We start from the raw sequence: 18650 nt of genomic DNA, 5'->3' as shown, positions 1-18650 counted from the left end.
ATATTTCATCAAGGTATTTCAGCAGGTGCCTAATTTTTATTACATGAGTAGTCTCACTGAGTCAATGGGACAACTCATGCACTTACATTTAGGCATCTGCTTAAGTACCTAGCTGAACTGGGTAGCAGGAGTATAGGTGATGCCAGGGAAAAGGGTAATAGGAAAATAAGGTTCAGTGACTAACATGTTACTCCTCCATTGGTTACAGTCCTTCCCCAAATATCAAAAATTCAGGGGTGGGGAGAAGGCAGGACTTCATTAGCCAATAGGGGGATTTCCTACAAAAAATTCATTTTTCTGAGCTCCCCTCTCCACCCACAACCCAGGCACTCAGCTTATTCCCTTAAATTTGGTGCACTGTTTTTCTGCTGTGTGCTGGAAATCCATCCTTGCCACCTGCCTGAGATTAAATTAAGAAGTTTAGATTGTAGTGCTCCCCACTATTGAACAAGAGACTATCTGGCCAGACACTGAGATGACCACTCTGTCCTCATTGTAAGTTCAAGGAAAGATCCCCTCTTGACACACAAGGAGCATGTGAAGAGGGAGACAGTTGTGTATTTTTATATAAATATCATATGCATTTCAGTTTACCTCTTTGATATTATCCTGCCTGAGTACATAGAGTTAAATCAAAGGAGAGTGTTGGGAGGAAGCAAACAGGAAATGAAAATGATAGAGATAAGGCTTCTTAAGAGAACAATGGGGATAGCTGTTAACTGAGGAAAATCTCTGCTGGACTCCAGCCAGGCTAGCAAGGTTTATTCTTCCCAGCCCTGAGTCTAGGATGACAGGGGAGTGCCTTCGGGTGCTCTCCCTCAGTTACCCTCTACTACCTGTTTAGTCCACTGGTCTAGGGGGTCATTGTGAGGTTTCAGGTAGGCTTCCTTGCCTGGTTGTAACTCCATCAGTCTCACACTGCAGGAACCAGGAATCTACAGCCTCCTCCTTGGCATGGTCAACATTCAAATAACTCCCTCTCATGAGAGCAGTAGACCACCAGCCTCCTCTTGGAGCTGGGTTACAGCTCCATTAGCCTCTTTCCCTTTGCATCAGGAGTCCACAGCACTCTCACTCAGAGTAGGATTAGAACAGAAGCAGTTTCCCTCCTTGGACAGGAGGTTACACCCCTCCTCTTGGGACCATGTTCAAGTATAATAAATCTCTCCTTCTTCCTTGGTACACTGTGAATAGACACAGATACATTTTAATTTGGAAGATGGCTTATATTGAACTGTTTGTTAGGGTTAAATCTTGAAAGATATACCCATGGAGACCACTTTCCATACTGAGTAAGCCAAATCATCCTATTACTTTTAATTAGGTCTGATAAGAAAGGTAAACATAACAAATGAGTAGGCTGAATATGTAAGCAGTTTCACAGGAAGAATTAGGAGTAAGTAGGAGTAAGTACACTGAGCCAATTGCTAGATCCTTGGCAGAGGATCACAGTACCATTTTATCCAAATCTGAATAAAGATGAGTCACTAATGAAGTGGAATTGGATTTCACTACTGAAATGTGTTTCTTTGGGTGCTTAACACTTATAACATGTCCTTTGGGTAAAGCCATCACTTTTATTTCTTTCAATTTGGCTTTGTTAATACTGTATTGACAAAATAGGGATCTTTTCTCCTTTCAAAATATTGAATAATGCTACTGATATGAAATGTGCAGCTATTAACAGGAGAACAAATACCTTTGGTGAAGTGTTGAAAATGAACACTTTATTCTTAGAGCTTTGTTTTTCAGAAAGGGATGTGTAAATTTACACCTACATATGAGAGTGAAATTACCATGGCTGCTTGCATAGATTTCATGTAGCCATTAGCTATTTTAAAAGCTATTTGTGCATTTAATATCTTACCTATGTGCATTATCATAGTTATGCATGTTAGTATTTGCTTGTATTTCTGTGTACAAATGTATGTGTGGACAGAAAACCTTTCTGAAAATGTATCTGTGAATGAGAATTTTCAGACAGAGATAAATTAGGATATACTCACAAACGTAAAAAGCTCATTCAGAACTGTTTCTTTGATTTTGGTACAGTATTAATGGATGAGACCTTGATTTGCCATAAAACGTACTCTTTCACATGCTACCTTTTCAATATTGTATTTCATACACTCGGCCATAAGTTACCAGCTGCTAAAATATTTATAGACTTATTTAGATTTCAGAATTCTTCTCCTTTAATACTGCAAAGGAGAAATGAAACACACATGTTGAGAATATTATTTCTGATTGTATAGTCAAGTGTACAAGTGAACTTTGCTATACTATCATGGTTATTCTTTAATCCGAATTAATTGTTCCATTTTTTATAAAAAATTACAAACCTCAACCTGTTCAAAGTGAAATTGCTGTGATATTCTTATACCCTCAAGCAAAAAAATATGTTTGTTCTTAGATTGTATGGGCCAGATCATACTCAGGAGTACATTGATTTCAATGGAACTAAACTGATCTATACCAGCTGAGGATGTGATCCATTATTTCTATTAACAGATAAAAATTACTAAATTTAACGTAAGGCTGCACGGTATTATGATTATATACCAAACAATGTTAGTGTTTAAAGAACCTAAGTATTTTAAAGCATGAACATGGAGAGTTAGTAGTAGATGAATATTCAAATACATTAACAGTTTAAACAATTCAATGCATAATTGTACGTTGTACAATACTGCATTTCCCCTATTTTTAAAGCGCCCCTAATTCTGCCCACATATCCCCACCCAGCCTCAACCCATAGATCAGAATGTTCTAATATCCATGCACATGGTTTTGTATACTTTTGCTATATGAGCTGGCAATTCTCAAAAACCCACACCAAAAGTATATAAACTACAGACAGCTAAAGACCCTCTTCCAGTTCACCTACCTAGTTTTAACTAAAGATAACACCCTACATATACAGTTTAGAAGATAATCTTTACCCATCACAGCTACCTACTATAGTCCAGAGACCACAATATCACATCTTATTCTCAATATACCTTATAGAAACAATATTTCCTTTATTCTACTAAAAGCTGAAAATAAAGTCTACTTTATCCACCCTCACTTTTCAGACTTGAAATTCCCATTATACATTCCCTATTCACCCTCCTGTGTCCAAGACACCTGGGTCCAGACATGATAGTTGTAGTGAATACAAGAGTGATTCATCATTAGGGCTGCTGAGCATAAAGAAACCCTGTAGATCTTAGTCCATGAACTACAGAGCCATGACCTAAACACAACTTGAGCAAGTATCCTTCACCCTGGAAGAGATTCCTGACTTCATTATAACCATCTTCATCCAATCCACTATGCTTATTTAGGCCAAAGACCTCAGAGACCCATTCAACAATTAACTATTATATTATTTATTTTCTTATAGCGGAAAGGAGGGAGTCAGGATAGGCTATATCCAAAACCCATTGAAGTTAGTGAGTTCCTTTTCATTGACTTTCATGGACTGTTGATCACACTTTATGTTTATAAAAGCCATTACATGTTTTTTGATGTCAATTTACACATTTTCTAAAGCTGTGGTTATTATATTAGTGTACCCATGTGAGATTGATGGTCGGTTTCTGTTTATAGAGTTGAGTTTTTGACTCTCTTGAAGAGTAGGATTTGTGAGAAGTGATATTTTTATGTGACTGTATAAGCTGTGAGGGTATTTGCATATTCATCTACCTTTCTGTAATTGCTGATTTACTAAAGTTAAATGCACTGAGGGATTGTTTTGTTTTTTTAAAACAGAGACTCTCGATCTTTCTAGACTACTGTACCCCTTTCAGGAGTCTGATTTGTCTTGCATACCCCAAAGTTTCACCTTACTTAAAACTACTTGCTTACAAAATCAGGCACAAATACAAATGTGTCACAGCACACTATTGTGACAGGTTCTCCCCAGGGTGCCACCTGGAAATGGGGTACCACTGAGCCCCCCGACCCACCAGCCTGGGTTCCCTCTCACACTGTACTGCTGTGACAAGTTGCTAAGCTCTCCAAGCTTGCTCTTTCAATCAGCATACAAACAGGTAGGGGCACAGCCAAGTATTGTAACATGCAGACAGCAGCCCTGGCATGGGAAGGCTAGAGCACTTACCAGCTTCTCAGGCACACTCACCCTCTGGAGGGTAAGCCCAAAATTATACCATCTTGTGCTGCACAGAGATCTGTACAGCACAAGTTCATGAAATTCACTCCCTCCCTCAATTTAGAGAGGAATAACACAGCTTTCTACTCCAAGTAATGACTCCCTCACACACTGGTTTTAGACAAAGCAAAAATTTATTTATTAACTACAAAAGATAGATTTTCATTGATTATAAGGGATAGCAAACAGATCAAAGCAGATTATCTAGCAAATAAAACAAAAATGCATTCTAAACTTAATATACTACAGGAATTGGATATGAGTGGCAATTTCTCACCCTAATTGTTAGTTTAGGCAGTTTGCAGAGATTCTCGAGGGCAAGCTGCATTTTCTTGCAGTTTAAGGCCCCAGATACTCCTTTCACAGGCTTAAAATTCAGCCCTTCTCCCTGAAGTCCAGTCCTTGTTTCTCAGATGTTTCCAACAGTCTCCTTTGGGTGGGAAGTCTGTGAAGAAGAACCATGATGATGTCACTCCCCTTCCTTAAATAGCTTTTGAATATGGAGGGAACCATTTGGCTCCAACTTTAGTTCCCACTCCTTTCAGTGGAAAAACACTGATATTCTATAATGGAGTCCAGTACCAGGTGACTTGGTCACAGGCCTCTGAAGGGCCATAGCAGCCATGAGTCAGAGGCTGTTTGTAGCATCCTCAGGAAGGCTCCCTTGTGGGAGATTAGCATCTTCTAAAACCTATTGTTCTCCCTAATGGCCTTCCCCAGCGAGACATCTAGATTGATTGCATTCTGTCTAGTGGGCATTCCCCAGGTGTAAACACATTTGTAATATATGCATAGACAATATTCCTAACTTCAGATACCAAAATGATGCATGCATACAAATAGGATAATCATAGTCAATGAATCATAACTTTTTCAGTGATATCTTACATGACCTATCTTGTATAAAATACATCATAGTTATGCCATAATCATATCATAATAATATTACTATGAAGAATATGGAGCACAATGCCACAACTATTACTGAAAAATTGCTTACTTTCTCATTTTCACTAATTGGAATATAAATATTGCTCTTCCATTTCAGTGTATAATATATAGAGCAGTATAAACAGGTCATTACCTGTGTACCCATAGTTGAGAACCACTGTTTTAAACAAACTGCACTATTCCTTGGTATACATGAGCAGTAGCAACATTAACTTAAAATTACTAAAGATTTATTTCTTTTGAGCTCTTTTCTATAATTTTTTTAAAAGTGGCATAATCTTGCCCTGAATGACTCCTAATCCACTTTACAATTAAAGGCATAATTACGATTATAATCCAATTTCAAAGGCTGCCTGTGGCAAATCTGGGAAAAGAGTCTGATCTTCTGATATTAAGGTGAGGTGATAGTCTCTCCAAACCTAGAAGGAAGGTCCGGTAGGACTCAGATGTCCACTATGAACATCACAATGAACAATTAATTTTGTCAATTAACTTTTATAGTCGTCAAATACCAGCCTGTGAGGATAATGTACAATGATAATGATCAAATGGAAAAAAAGATGACAAAATAATACCATGAGTGTGGCTTAATTAGACAAGCCTCAAAAAAAGGGGGGGGGCTGCCTCTTCACTGCAGACATAAGTCTGCTTCAGCTGTGGGGGTTTTCCCATAGCATGCTGCATGTTGACACATTCATAAGGCAAAGCAAGCACCTCACCCAGAAGAATAGGACAGACTGAGTTTATCAGAAAGACCTCTGAAATACCTAAGCACAATGGGTCAGGCTAAAGATAAGAGGTTTTTTAAACTTGTTTTAACTTAAGCCAGACCTGAAGTTATTTCACTACATTTCTTTTCAATTTAATAATGGCAATAAATATGAGTTAAATATACTGTATGTCTGCACTTAAAGATCACATTAGATGTAAATGGCCTTACTAGCAATGACCCATGGACAAATACCAATAAGTTCAATGAGCTGTAAGTCAGTGTTGTCTTTATATGCATTTCAGCATAGCATTTTACAAATGTTTAATGCAGAGCACTAAACTGTGCAATTTCCCAAATGACATTAATGACCTATATTTAAAGACCAGATTCTTTCCACCTGAAAAACAGCCCTCTATGGTACACTCTTGAAACATAACATGTGCTACACTTTATATAGCTGAAATTAGGATGCATTCCCAGTAATGTACATGACTTAATAAATATGCTAAAAGTGAAATGTTAACCCACAGTCAGCAACAATCTCATTTATTATCACTCATGTAATGTAGTCAGATCAAATGCCACTATCTAGGTACTGAATTGGGAGATATGAGCAACTGGGAAGATGTGAGTGAACAAAATATATAAAGATGCAGAAAGATCAGTAATATTGGAGCAAAATGAGATTCAGCTAGAAAAATGCAAGTTAGTATACTAACGGAACACAGATATTCACTAGAAGGCAAAAAAACAGGAAAATGGCAATAGTGAGAGAGACGTAGGAGTACTGGTGGACAGTAAGTTAGATGTGTTTGCACTGTGATGTGGCATCCATAAGCATCAATGAGTGTTTGGATTGCATAGGCAAAGATGTATCACATGGAAGCCAGCAAGTTAAGATTTCCTCTCTATAGCTCTGGTCTCAGCATACCTGGAATACAGCATTGGCTTCTGGGTACTTGATTACCATTTACAAGTTGAAAAGAGTTCAGAGGAACAACACTGAGGAACAACCAGCTGCGAATTTCTGAGTAAAAGGCTAAGGTCTACATTTCCAAACTTAAAGTTAGGTTACTCAATTTACATGTAAGTGCCTTGACAAGTCTAATGAGCAATTGCAGCTTTCTTTGAATTTAAGGAAGTTGAAGATCCTCAATACTTCTAAAAATGATGTTTAAGATTCATAAAAATGAATTTAAATGCCTATTTTCAGAACGTAAACCCAGTTTTGCTCAGTTTACCCAATGTTATTAGAGACAGAGGTGGTAGTAAGTAGCTAAGGTTGCCTGACACTTCCCACAGTAAGACTATTTCTTTGCCAAACTTTAACCATTCAGGCTGAAATTTCCCATGCTGCACGTCTGCCTCAGGCTTTTATGTTTAAGAAAAAAATACTTCAGCCATTTCTGGAAATAAGATGAGGGGAAAATACATTGTTTGAGCATGTTAAATAAATTCTTACAACCATTTAATTGAGAAGTGCTAGTACATCCACCCTGTGGAGCAAGGTCCTGAAATTTGACAGAGGGTTACAGATGTGCCTTGTTCTGTTCTCTGGGAAAAAAGTCACAAAATTTGGCCAAGTTATAAGCATCTGAAAAATTTCAGTTTGCATATGCTCAATGGAGGCTTGTTAGACTTTGGCAGCTAAATTTTTTGAAGATTCTATCTTTATTGGGCATACTCCAGCCCAGGACCAGAGGGATTAAGCAGGACTTTCAATGAAAATGTTGCTACCATCTGCTGTGGCTCTGAGAGCAATGAGACTATCTCATCTGTACTCTTAGTGCTCTGAACCCAGCAGTGAGGAGAAGGAAGTGACCTAATTCAAATTAATTCAGAGTGGACAAGAACAGTATGGGAAAGCAGCCAAGAGAGTAGACTGGAACAAAGAACCTGTGAGGGAGTGCAGGGAGACAGGGGACCCAGCTGAAGGGTGTGGGGTAGAGAGTTGGAATGGGAGGTCAAAGCTAACTTGGAATCAGTAGGGATGGGGCAAGGAGACTAGGAGCCAGAAGAGAGGTATGGGGATGTGCTAAGCCTGGGAGCTAAGGGACATTTACTGGAAAAGCTAAGCACTCAGAAGTTAAGAAGTACCAGAATTATGGTTGCCTGAGAAATCTTAGTTCAGCCCCCATGTGCATATTCATAATACAATATTTAATTACATCCCATAATATTTTCCCACAGGACTGATCTTACTGAACAGGATGGATTACACCAGGGGTTCCCAAACTTGGTTTGCGGCTTGTTCAGGGTAAGCCCTTTGTGGGCTGTGAGACGCTTTGTTTACCTGAGCATCTGCAGGTACAGCCGCTTGTAGCTCCCATTGGCCATGGTTTGCCATTCCCAGCCAATGGGAGCTGTGAGCGGCCATACTTGCGGACGCTCAGGTAAACAAAGCATCTCACGGCCCACCAGGGGCTTACCCATGAACCAAGTTTGGGAACCCCTGGATTAGATTGAGGTAGCCATATGCATGCTCACTAGCAGAAACTTAGGGAAATTTAATAGTGGAATTTAGATGTTTGCAGAGTTAAGTAGCAAGTGAGTAGATGCTTTTAAAATGTATGTGGCACCTAAGTGTTAGATTTAGACACCTAACTAACAATTTAAGTGCCTAAGTCCCTTTGTGGTTCTAACCCTCAGATGTTATAGTAAGGAGTGTGATAGAAATGTCCCTGAAGAAATTAATAATTCTGTTTCCAGAACAGTGTTTGAGCAGTGTGCAGTAAACAAGGCCTGAGGTGTCACACTGAACAATAAGATGTTTGTTCAACATCTTTATTAATGATCTGGATGATGGGATGAATTGCACCTTCAGCAAGTTTGCAGATGACACTAAGATGGGAGGAGAGGTAGATATGCTGTAGGGTAGGGATAGGATCCAGAGTGACCTAGACAACTTGGAGGATTGGGCGAAAAAAATCTGATGAGGTTCAACAAGGACAAGTGCAGAATCCTGCACTTAGGAAGGAAGAATCCCATGCACTGCTACAGGCTGGGAACCTACTGGTTAAGCAGCAGTTCTGCAGAAAAGGACCTGGGGATTACAGTGGATGAGAAACACAATATGAGTCAGCAGTGTGCCCTTGTTGCCAAAAAGGCCAATGGCATATTGGGCTGTATTAGTAGAAGTGTTGCCAGCAGATTGAGGAAGTAATTATTCCCCTCTATTTGGCATTAGTGAGGCCACATCTGGAGTACTGCATCCAGTTTTGGTCCCCCTCACTAGAGAAGGGATGTGGACAAATTGGAGACAGTCCAGCAGAGGGCAACGAAAAATGATTAGGGGGCTGGGGCACATGGCTTATGAGGAGAGTTTGAGGGAACTACTGTTATTTAGTCTGCAGAAGAGAAGAGTAAGGGGGGATTTGATAGAAGCCTTCAACTACTTGAGGGGGGGTTCCAAATATGATGGAGATAGGTTGTTCTCAGCAGTGGCAGATGACAGAACATGAAGCAATGGTCTCAAGTTGCAGTGGGGGAGGTCTAGGTTGGATATTAAGAAACATTATTTTACTAGGAGGGTGGTGAAGCACTGGAATGGGTTACCTAGGGAGGTGGTGTAATCTCCAGCCTTAGAGGTTTTTAAGGCCCAGTTTGACAAAGCCTTGGCTGGGATGATTTAGTTGGTGTTGGTCCTGCCTTGAGCAGGGGATTGGACTCGATGACCTCCTGAGGTCTCTTCCAACCCTAATATTCTATGATTCTATAGGGATAAAATGAAATATGTATAGCTTCTCATTCAGTGATCCATCCATACTGTATACTGAACAAGGCAGGGGTCCCATGGAAAAAATATAAAATAAGATCACATAATTTAAAACTGTTAAAATGCAGTTGCCCAAGGTAATTAAATTAAGGTTGCATGGGGAGACTTCATTCTGGTATTTCCCAACTTTTGAGTGCTTGACATTGCAAGTTTAATATCCATGTAATGTAGATTTTTGTGTGTGTAATTTATATATATGCAGTGTTGTTGTTGATCCATAGTCCAACAATTTCAAACCCGGATGTCATGAAATTTAGTCACTTCAATTTATAATCAGGAACTAATGTACTATAGTAACTATATATACATTATACTTTGATTTATATATCATTGCATGTGTGATAGCCATCGTGTTGGTCAACACACCAGGGATGGAACTGGGAACCAGTAAAAGCATGAGTTGCTGCAGCTGGAGCCAAAGAGTCAGTACTTGCTACCTTGAGGTTGTAACAGCTCAAACCTTTTTTGAATTTGTAACACATTAACCAGTTGCTTCCATACTTCCATTGCTTAAAAATAAAACTGGCTTTGAGGATCTGAAGCCTACAGTGGTTCAAATCCCAGATGTGTCCATTTATGTGATGATCAGCATCTTAACTGACAACAGCAACTGAATGTGGGACCTCTAGAGATAGAAGAATAAGCTGTTACAGACACTGTGAGGTTAAGAGTGAATGCTGTATAAGTAGGCAGGCTGCAAAAACATGTTGACTGGACACTGTAGGAACCTGTAACACACTTACTAGTGGGCTACATATGTAACGAACACACAGTAGTTGCAAGGTTAAATGATGACTTAAAGATATAAGAATCTTTCAATATTTGAAAGGGAAATGCCACAAGAGGGAGAGAATCTTATGGAGTTACAATTATTATAACTAGGAGAAACAGGTGCAATAAGAAAGGGAATATATTGACTAAATATCAGTGATGTCTTTTTGACAGTAAGATCTATTAGATTTTGAAATAGTGTCCTAAGGGAAGTGATGCAAGCACCATTGCTTGACACATTTGAACTTCTGCTGTTAGCTTGATATAGCACTTAAAATACACTTAAAAGAATACATTGGCAATGTGATCAAGTAGCTGGCCTACCCAATCCTTCTCATATTATGATATAATTAGACTTGGCAAAATTTGCTTTTTAAGAATTTTCACAGGTGTAGATGTTTATTTAAAATATTTTCAATTTATATATTGAAATTTTCATTTTGCAGGAAATTATGGAGGGGTCAGATAAAAATTAATATAGTTGATGCTGAGATTCAAAAAAGTAATTGCTAAAACAAAAATTGTCATCAAATGTCAAAATATATAAAATAAATAGCTTTCAATCAAACTCTAATATGTTCTCAAACAGCATTTTTTACTTTGGCTATCTGTAAATTTTGATTATCAATGACAATTAACATTTCATGTATATATAGGGAAATTGATATTTACCAATAAAAATCTAATCTTTCCAAGTCTAGATATAATTTTGAAATGTGTAATATAACTTTGGTCAATGTTTCTCTATAGTAATCATCTAGTGGTTCAAGAAGAAAAATAGGAAAAGGGTCAAAGTATAGGCCAAGTCATCATAAATCCCATTGACATCTTTTGTAATCTGTTAGGAACGGAATGTTTTTTACTTCTATTGAAGTCAGTGGAAATGGAAGGGACTCAGTACTCCACAGGACAGCCTATCCCCTTACAGGATTCAGCTTTAAACAAGGAGTTCAAACTAGAAGAAAACACAGGTAATTGCTTTTTTAACTCAGTTTTCACTAAGAGGAATAACACAATATAAGCATCAAGTAGCTTTGTGCAAGAAGCAGTGGGATTATTTGAGACAATAACATGAGGAGGTCTAGAGCAAAGGGTAGGCACTGCAACAAATAGTAAGAGAGTTTGACAACTCTAGATCCATTGGTCTGGATGAAATACACCAGGAGAATTTAATATATTTTCATGAGTGGAAATAATATTTTTTAAATTTTGGGAGTCCCTACAGGTTGATTTGAAAAAAGCAAATGTGGTATCTGTATTTAAGAACATTTCCCTGGATCTTCCTATTATCAGCCAACTATCCTAATGTTCATTATAACCAAAATATTGGATGAAGGGACTCAGTAGGATAAGGATGTCACTACTGTGAAGTGTGACCATTTGGGAAAAAAGTCTAATAAGTGATCAAAAGCATTTGTGAAAATTATACCATGTCAAACAAATGTGTTTGCCTTCTTCAAGATAAACATTTCAGGAGATGTAAGGAATGGAGGGGATGTAATACACTGTATGACAATATACAGAGTACCGAGAGGTAATACAAATGAATAAACATAAAACATAACACAAAGTGTGGATCTACATCAACTGGCTAAAATGGAAACGTTTTTATAAATGAAAATATAAAGAAAGTCAAAGCATATGATTCAGGAATTGAAAAATAAGACCAACAAGGCAACACAGACTTTAATTTATATACATTGATATATTGAAAAAGTGAACACTCAGCGGGGATATGATCACAGTGTACCAATACCTTCAATATCAATATAAATGAAGAAAGGAATTCACTCAGACTCAGCAGACAGTAGGACAAGGAGCAATGGCTAAAGCTAAGGAAGGAAATCTACAGTAGATAATAGTAACAAAAAAGTTCTTAACAGTAAGAACACTGAAGTAAAACATTCAAGAACACATCAGAGGAACTTCTAGGTGGGGATGGGATATTGGGAAATATTGCAATAATACAAGGGGTGAGATTCCGTGCTATATCCCTAAGAGATGCAATACAGAATTTGCAGCCCAAAGGGTGAAGCAGACTAATGCACCTTTGCACCCTCACAATTCCAAACTGCTCTGAGCTCAGAGCAGTCCCCAATGCACTTCTCACTCTCCCAAAGGGCTGAATAAGGTAATAAACCTGTCTATTGGCAGCACTGCCACTCAAGGTGTCTCAACCCCTGTCTTGAAACAGACCACCAGCCCTTCCTCTAGCTTGACCCCAATACTGGAGTTAACTTGAATGTTTTCAACAAAAAGTTGTAGAAAATTCAGAGTTGCTGTCAAATGTTGATCTTTTTTTGAAAATTGCAAATTCAGATCATTTAAATACTTCGCTAATTTAAAACCCCTCACATGCTGTCAAATTTTTGTCAGAAGATTTTGTTTCTTCCTATCAAAAATCAGATGTAGGTGAAAAATTACATTTAAAGAACTTCTCTCTGCCAGAGTTTCTACCTGTAAAATGGGGGTAATTATATTAATCTACTTCATAACTAAATAAGAGTGCTCATTTAATGCAATGGCCAGTCATAATAGACTTGGGAATAGAAACTGGGACCCTCTGACTTCCAAACTTATGCCTAACTTGCTAGAAACTATTGCTTTTGAACTATGTAGCTACTCCTGCTTCAGTAGGTTCTTAAAGATTTACACAGTAGCTGGTAAATCTGTGTGAAATTCAAACCCTCAAAATGTCAAGGATCAAATGCTGAATAGAAGAGTGTATTCATCATTGGAGTGTCCCCTCATGACTGGGCATGGCATAGCAGGCACTTTTCATCAACACCCTTATCAACAACCACTCTGGCCCTGTTGTGGTCCTGGTATGACTCAGGTCTCCAGCAAGGTCACACGTTAGTCCCACTGCTTCTGGAGTAACAAAGTCCAATAAACAAAAATCCAATAAATAATTGTACAACCTTTTATCAGGTCTTAGGTCTCTGACTCTGGGACCAGTCATCCTTATGCTCTTTTCTCTGGGCTTTGAGTTGACTTACATCAGAGACTTCATGCTACCTTCCAGTGGCTGGTAGGGGAACCCAGGTCCTCCCTTTACTTTGGGTTCCAGTCCAACCACCCTAAGATGAATAATCAAAGTCTACTCTGTCAGACACTTTGCCAGAGCCTCCCTGGACTTGGTCCCATCATTAACCTTTGTTCAGGCTTTTCCCCAACCCTCTTCCTGCACTCTTTGTAATAAGCAACACCTCCCAGGGCTTCTCCCCAGAGCTCTGGTTCCTATCTAGTTCAGCCACAGGAACATGTTCTAATCCTGTATCTTCACTGCCTAATGTCCAGAAAGTGATCATGGAGTTCTTCCCTCTCTCTCTGCAGCATCTCAGATTCCAATCCAAGCACCCCTTAGACTTGACCATCACTACCTCTTGGGATTCAGTGTCTTCAGAGTCCTCCTGGCTCAGGACAATCTGCCTCTGGCCCCAGAGTGCACTCACCCCGGTTTCCTCCTGTCTCAAGACTATCCAGTTCTGGCTTGTCTCAGCCTTTGGCCCAAGAAACATCCAGGAGACCTCTGTACTGCAACAAAACACCCACAGCTGACCCATATCAGCTGACTTGGTCTTGAGATGCTTGGGGTGTGGGGCTGTAAAAATTGGGATGTAGACATTTGGGCTTGGGCTGAAACCTGGGCTTTGGGACTGTGCTCTATCATGTGGTCTCCAAGCTTGAGTGCCAGCCTAAGTCCAAGTGTCTATGCCACATTTTTACAGCCCTGTAACCCAAGCCCTACTAGCCTTAGTCAGCTGACATGGGCCAGTCACAGGTGTTTGTGATAGGATCCCTGGGGTATAACCTGGAGCTGGAGTACGACTGTGTCCTCTTAACTATCCAGCCTGGGCTGTCTCTCACAATGATTTGCTAGTGACAAGCAGCAAACCCCTCTGGGCGCTGTTATCACTCATTACAACATGTGGAGCCCCACATCCAGTCAAATTGCATGAATGCTCCCTGAGCCACTCATGAAACACACAGAGAAAGGCAACAGCCAATTCCCCCCAGCTCCTAGTCTTGTATCCCAGAACTGCACTGTCTTGCCCTGGTCAGAAGCCTGACTAGGGGGAGTTTATTACCCAGTCTGCCCCTCCCTTAATGTGGAGAGGACACACATTTTACCTATTTTAGGTAAAATATAAAACAGATTTATTAACCGCAGAAAGATAGATTTTAAGTGATTATAATTGGTGGGCACAAAAGGTCAGAGATAGTGAACAAATAAAGTAAAAGGTAAGTGCACAATCTCAATCTTAAACCTAATTACTCTAGACAATATTTGGATCAAACAGTTTTCTCACCCCACTGGATATTGCAGGTAAGTTATAGTTCTTAATAAACAGGCTTCCCTTATACACCTGGGACCAGTCTCCTCAGTTCAAGTTTTTGTCTTCTCAGTATTCTTGTTGCTTTCAGCGTAGGTGGGAGAAGAGAAAGGCCAAAACATGATGCCACTGTCCCCTATTTTATATCATCAGTCCATGTGCCCGGAAGACACTAACCCAGACATATCTTGGTGGGCTTTGCTGCATCACAGAGTTAAACAATCCCCTATTGTATGATGCTTGCACATCCTTCTTACAGCATTGTGAATACCTTGTTTACAACTCCCCTGCTGATAAATGATTGTTTAATACCCTCCTGGGTGTGGATCACTTCCCTTGTCACCAGCAACCTTACAACATATTTCAGTAACAATCAGACAGCAAAATCTCATAATTTCATACATACCAATGATATACATATTTTGACAGAACAGTGGGTTTCAGCAGATCATGACCTTTCACATGATATCTTACATGGCATGCTTTTTATGAAATATATCATAATTCTATAACTGGGTGAATAAGGGTTTCCAGGGTGCTGTTTTGAGGAACAGAGTGCCACAATGTTTAATTGCAGACATATCCCCTGCTACCTCTCACCAAGATTTTCTCTCTGACCATCCTTCCCTACCCTGTGGGCTTTCCTTTAGAAGACCCAGTTGCTCTCCAGCTGGGTTTGGTCTCCAGGTTTGCCTTAACACCCCTGCAGGTGCCAACTAGTGAGCTAATTAAACTTAGGCTCCTGTTAATCCATGGATAACTAGTGCGGTGTATGTACACTTTATCACAGTTCCTACTCTATTTTTATTCACTCCTTACTTAGACAAAACTCCCATTGTTTTTAATTGGGATTCCAGCCTTTGGGGAAAGACTTCAGGATTAACTGTACTAGAAGGTGATATTACAAGCCAATCTGCATGAAAATAAAATGCCTTAGGTATTGCACAGACAACTTTAGTTTTTGAAGTCTCAGAAACCATGTAAAAAGAATTGGTGAAAATGTGTGAAGTATTTTAGAGATTTTTTCTTCAATTTTAAGCAGCACTAATAAATATAAACAAAATCATTGTTGCATCTGTTCTGGCTGATAGAAGCTTAGGTTATGAAGAAAGGGCCTTGACATAGTTAAATGTATAATCATGCTAATAACTTTGAGGAATCCAGTTGTGTCTATTTTTCACACACGATTTCTTTCCCTTATCATTTATTTTTGATTTCTCCAATGTAGTCTCCCAGAGTTTATCATCCAGATTACAATACCATATTAACTGTATTTTAACTAGAAAATAATAAAATGCACTGCATGATGTTTGGATTATTGTGTTTTAATCTGTTCTGTGTTGGATAATCTCTTTATTAACAATCTGTGCTGCCCAGTGTTTTATGAAGTTCTGCAGAGATGACAGATGCTTTTTAATTCCCCACCCTGTTTAGTGAACACTTTAGATGAGTCTTTTATATAGATAATTTTTAACGTATATTTAACTTTAAAGAATGGAAAGTTAAGATAGCACACTGGAGTAAGATCTCTGATTTGAAATAAATTTAAATGTGCAGGCAAAATGCTCCTGCTATAGTAGATAATTTATCTGGTGTATACCAGCAGTTTATCATCTTGGTTGACCTGCATCAACTGATTTTGACATAAGGACAAGCTTAGGTCAAATACAACCAACATGGGTACTCTTTAGTTTTAAGAGCTCAAAAAGATATGATAGAAACTTATGCAGGGGAAAAATCAAGATTCCTAAAATAATTATGTTAATGAGTTAATCTCCTTTATATCATTAGATAAACATCCCTATTATAGTCTACTTATCTCCCATATAATTGTTATGGGATGTGATGTATCAACCCTGCACTGAGCCAACAGGGGCTTACCAATCATTGTGGGCCCAAAAGTCCACGCGCCCTCACCTGTGCGGCATATTCAAGGTGGAAGGATCAGATAAAAAGAGACAGCCCCGTTCAGTTACAGCTAGCTGAGCAGGAGGAAGGATATGTGCTGCAGGCTCCTGCAGAGGAACCATTGACTCCACAGACTTCTGAGAACATGGACCCAGTCTATGCTGCAGAGGACCAGCTGACCGTGGAAACTGATGGGGATGTTGAGCCGCTGCCAGCTGAGGAGATGCCCGAGATGAGCTTTATGGAAGTGAGCCAGGGAACCTGTTTGGTAGCCGAGGCTTGAACCCTTAATAAGACGCTTACTGGCTTCATAGGACCCTGCGTTGGAAGCCAGTGGAGTAGGGTTGGTCTGGGTTCCCTTACACCGCCCCGCACTTGCCACTAGATATGGCTGCTGAGAAATTTTGATATAGACTGCTTGTTTGCTCTGCCCCACCCAGATCATATCCCCCAAACTGCAATAATTTGCCCCAGCCAGGAGGACCAGGGGCTATAGACTGTTTGCTCTGCCCTGAGGATGGGTCCAGCCCGATTGTGATTGCTTGACTCAGCAGGGAATCATGACTGTGTGATGGGGTGTATCAACCCTGCACTAGGCAAATGCGGTTGACCTCCCACTGAACAGACCAAGCCCCCATGACAATAATACATACCAGAAATGGATAGTTATACCTGCTGCTCATATAACTATGCTCTGTAAAGCATCTGAAAAAAGCAGACTTTGGAAAAACTCTAACATACCAAACAAGTTTTCCATTTTACCAAGAATCGTTCAGTGTTTGGAAACCTTATAAACTAGGGAAATTTAGCTTATCATTACTTAAGTAAACACCAGGTACAGCACTGATGCACTGCTGTAATGTGAATGTATAATTCAAGAACAGGTTTAAAAGACAGCATCCTCTACTTTCCAGTTCAAAACGAGTATAGCTTCAAATCCCAATCTACAATCCATTATCCAAATATACCACTTAAAATATCTTCAAATTATTACTGAATTGATCTGCAATATCCTTTTGGGAAAAAAAAGACTCTTGCCTGCCTTTAAAGGCCCACATTGCTCAGTCATGACTCCAGACTACAATAAGACAAAATATGCCAGCAGTGTTTTCTCTCCTGCATGTACTTCTAGCAGGTTCATGTCATCGAGCTCAAAGGCACTTGTTCACCAGAATCTGACATCCTGGTAAACGGCTAAAGTAATCTCTACTATGATATTTACACATATTGCAAGTGGCTAGCCTCTCCATTTGGTATTTGTTTTTGCTGTGCAAATTCTGTACCTTGCCACTGAAAAAAAATAATGTATCCAGTATAACATTGCCAGTTACTTTATTAATTCAGGGGAAAGAGAGTCAGCAACTGAAGACATTAACAGCACTGAGACAGGATTTTATTGTATGGCAGCAGTGTTGTGTAGGTATTATGCAGGACAGAACTCTGGTATGTGGAAATTCCAGCAGGCTATGTTAGAATCATTCTACTGTTCTCTCTGGACTTATTCTAGTCTCTTTTGATTTCACAGACAGAATGAGTATGGAATGGCCACATTGTAAAAGAGTTAGACCAACCACCATGGACCCTGATTAATGAAGAAAGAGACTGAAAGGAAGATGGCCCTCGAAGACTGTGTGGAAATCTGTCTCCTAACATCCTACATCCAGGAAGCCTCCCCACTGGTGGGGAGAATGTCACTACATGCAGGGACAGAGATTGGTTGATTGCAGATCATCAGATTGGCTCTGGGCAAATGAGGTGGGACTGAAAAGAAGATGGACATAGCTGAGGCCTAAAAATGTTCTGCTTGCAGCAGTTACTACTGCTGGAAAGAGTAGGTTTAAGTGCAGACTGGATCTGAGGCTATGGAATTAGCTCAGGGTAGACCTGTCTGCAACCAAGCTGAGGGAACAAATCTGGACCCTGCAGAGGAGCCCTGACCAGCCCAGTGACCATGGGAACAGATTCTAGGCCATGCAGCAGAGACCAGTGCATAGATCTTAAATAACCTGTACGGGACAGAGAGCTGGGGTATTAAAGGGT

The sequence above is a fragment of the Dermochelys coriacea genome, chromosome 3 (assembly GCF_009764565.3).
Source record: "Dermochelys coriacea isolate rDerCor1 chromosome 3, rDerCor1.pri.v4, whole genome shotgun sequence".
In the NCBI taxonomy this organism is placed as follows: Eukaryota; Metazoa; Chordata; order Testudines; family Dermochelyidae; genus Dermochelys; species Dermochelys coriacea.
This window is presented reverse-complemented; position numbering follows the sequence as displayed.